Source organism: Phodopus roborovskii, unplaced genomic scaffold, assembly GCF_943737965.1.
Source record: "Phodopus roborovskii unplaced genomic scaffold, PHOROB, whole genome shotgun sequence".
NCBI classification, from domain to species: Eukaryota; Metazoa; Chordata; class Mammalia; order Rodentia; family Cricetidae; genus Phodopus; species Phodopus roborovskii.
Genome location: NW_026125940.1, coordinates 430,828 through 434,683, shown reverse-complemented (window position 1 = coordinate 434,683; position 3,856 = coordinate 430,828).

The window sequence follows — 3,856 nt, the reverse complement described above, 5'->3', positions numbered from 1 at the left end:
GCCCCGCCCACTGCGCTCGCCGCCCGTTGCGGCTTCGGTCCGCCCCGCGGCCGCCGCCAGCTACTGGGCGGCCCCGAACCGCTGCCCTTGCCCCCTGCCGGAGTGGAGGAGGAACTGAATGTAGGTGGCTGAAGCCCAGGGCGACCTGGCTGGCCTCGTGCTCTACGTGATCCGGGATTCGGGGGATGCGTGAAGGGACCATGCCTCAGCCAACCTCCTCCTTGTGATTACCACTCCCACTCAAGAACGGAATGATGGCCAAAACAAGGCCAGAGCCCTTAGGACTAGGGACTTAGCCAAGGTCACAGCGAGGGAGTATGAGAAAAAAAAAAAAAAAAAAAAAAAAAGAGTTCCGGATGCCCTTGGACACCAGCACGCTGGACCACTCTGTCTAGAGTCTGCTTGTACTGAGCTCCTGCAGCATGTCTGCCTGTCCAAAGCAGTGAGCTGTAAGGGCAATGGGCCATAGAGAGGGGGGAGAAAGTTCCCGCCTCACTTTTAAGTCACCTCGCTCCAAAAAACCTGATACAACCGCTAGGCTACTGAGAGCTGCTAGACAGTAATATTCTTTTGTGTTTTGTGCTTTCTTTCCTTTGTGTACCCTGGAATGTCTTGCCAGTCTCCTCTGCTAATCCTTAAATCCCCAGCTCAAGCGCTGCTATCTTCTCAGCGAAGCTTTCTCTACCTCCCAAAGGAGACTTAATGTACTAGTCCTGCTGTTATGTCCCGCAACCCTGCTTCAGTTGATATTATGCAGCTTAACTCGTTCGACTTAAATCAACTTACAAGGAAGGTGTCACATGGTGCGCCTTTCTCGTAGCACTGAAGCATGTTTTTGTTTTAATATTCAGCTTTTTAAATGTCCTTTTAAAAATGTATATTCACATCCCTGGTTATCCCTGTGAAACAAATCTGATTAATCATGATTACAGGATCCCTAAAACTAGGAAAATTGGAAACCCAAGTTCCTTACATAAAATGATAAGGTATTTGTATATGCCCTACACACATTTTCCAAAAGACTTTAAATCATCTCTAGAGTGTATAAATGCTATGGAAAGTTCTGGCAATTTGAAGGATAACAAAAATCTGCATGTTTAAAACACATGTGTGTATCACTATATGATGGGAAGTGAACCTAGGGCCTTGAGCCTGCCTCACCACCCTTCAACCACTGAGTTACACCCTCAGTCCTTTTCCAAGAACGTGGATTTCAGTGATGTGGATAGCCCGCCCCATGTTCTGGATATAGGTACTCACATACAAACTGAATGTGGCTGTTTTATTTCGATTGTAAGAAAATGTATTGCTTTTGAGAATGTAGGTTTCAAAATTATCATTCCTTAAGATCTAATTGGGTTGGTCAATTTAAAAAATGTACAAATGATGGTGTTTTGCATATAGTCCCCAATGCACCAATCCACAGAGGTCTTTCTGGGCCTGGTAAGGCTGAATGATCCATAGCTTATACAAAGGAAGACTTGCAGTATTTTGACTATAAGCTCTGGGAAAGTAGAGCCCTCATATGATCCCTTATGCAGCATTCTGAGGCCCAGGAGCATACTCTGTCCAATAACTAGTATGTTTACATTTCCCGGGAAAGTTTTATTTCAGCAAATATCATGATCCATAATAAGTTTTAAAAAGGTCTTGTACTCAGTTTGTAAGTTTACTTTCATATTGAATTTATATAAGAAGCTGAGTGTGTAGCTAGGCAATTTTTGTTCTCAGTCCCTCATGTGCACTGCAGATTTTGCCTAAATTAAAGAAGAAAATATTAATAACTCAGGGTGTAAGCCAGTCATATGACTCATGGTAGCAATCACTGCATTCAGAAGGCTGAGGCAGGAGGATTGCCAAAAGTTTAAATCCGGCCTGGCTGCACTGTAGGCCCCTGTATATAAAGTAAAAGAATATGGTGTAGTCATCCCATATCTTCACTATTGTTCAAGGTGTCACAATGATGCATCAACTTCTCATCTATGGTTACTTGGACTTCCATGTTTTTGAGTATTGTTTAAATCTGCATGTCAGATTTCTATGTATTTCTTGCTGTATGACAATTTGTTGGAACATTATATGGAACAGTGGTTGTGATGGGAAATCGCACATCTAAAACTGCAAAACAGACAAATTTTTGTGATGACCATGATAGAATTTATAGCTAAGAATGCTGCTCAAAGCAAGGGGACATGGTGCATGCCCAGACAGAAGTCTGCAGAAATAGCAATGAGATAATTGTCCAAACTGTCCCAGGCAGGGTGTATGTAGCCTCCAGGGGTGAAAGCACCATCTTTCAATTTACTTAGTATTTTTTTTCAATACACATTCTCTCTCAAGAAGCAATCTCATAAACTGAAGTAACTATTCTGAACCAAGGCCTTTTCAATTTCATGACCTTCTAGGGCAAATAATTCTTTCTTTTCCCCCTTTTTTGTTTTGTTTTTTGAGACAGGATTTCTCCATAGCCCTGGCCATCCTGAAGTCACTCTGCAGACCAAGATGGCCTCAATTGGCAAAAAATTCTTCAATCTTGAATGCTATCTTAAATTTCTTTAGTTAATGTAAACAACTTCCACAAACCTGGTGACTTAAGGCAATAAAAGTTTATTTTCATGCACTTCTGAAGGCTGAAAGTCTGAGGTCTGAGAAGGCCATATTCCTTAAAGAGTTGCTAGGTGGAGAAATGGTTCCTTGTCTCTTTCAGTTTCCAGTGGCTGCACACACCTTCCGGCACTTGTGAGTTCATCTGTTCATTGCATCTTAGACTTCCCAACATTTGTCTTTGTGCATATTTGTCAGATCTACCTCACATCTGTAACCACACTGTTACAGGCTTCAGGGATAATTGTATAATTCAGTATAAAGTCTTCCAATCAAAATCTTTAAGTAAATCTACTATTTTTTGTCATCTACAATAATATTCACAGGTTCCATATATTAAGAAGTATTAAGAATATCTTTTGAGAGATCTGCAATTAAACCTACCACAGTGCATGGTTTAAATCACTTGGTATTCTCTGAACCATAACACGTAGAGCTTGTCTACTTAAGAGTCCTCGTGTATGAAATTACAAAGACTGTAGAGACAAGGAATGAGTCCACAATTTTGATCAAGGGATTAGGGTTTCAGGTGTTTTATTGTTAGTGTGTTTTGAACTCAGTGCTTTGCACATACTGGGCAAGTGTTCTACCACTGAGCTACATCCTTAGGCTCAGGTTTAAGTCATTGAATCAGAGTTTCTCCTCCATTTTCAGCATCCTGCATTACCTATTTTTTTTTTTAGAAAAAAATATTTATTTATTTATTCATGTATTTATGTGAGTGGCCGGTCTCTATGCACACCAGAAAAGGCCACCAGATCCTATTACAAATGGTTGTGAGTCACCTTGTGGTTGCTGGGAAGTGCTCTGCTGAGCTATCTCTCCAGCCTCCATATTTTTTTCTTATAAGACAAATGGTATCAAACTAATGATTTCAGAGACAATTCCAATGATAAAGATAAATATGCTTTGGCAGAATAACTGTAAGGACAATAATTGGTTAATTTCCAATGAAGACTTGAAAGGCAGAGGCAGGTTGATTAGCTACATATGTAATTTTAGGCCAGCCTGGCATAAGTGACACCTTGGCTCAAAACAAAACAATGGTATCATTTTATTATAATTTCAAAAAAAGCAAAAGTAAAATAAAAAGTAACCCCCACCTCCTATTTGTTTTTTGGTGTTAGGGATTGGACTGGAAGACCTACATATGCTATATTAGCCTTCCACCATGGAACTATAAACTCCCAGCCCATATATATATTATATATATAATTTTTTTTTTAAATTTTGAATGTGGATGACAGTTTTT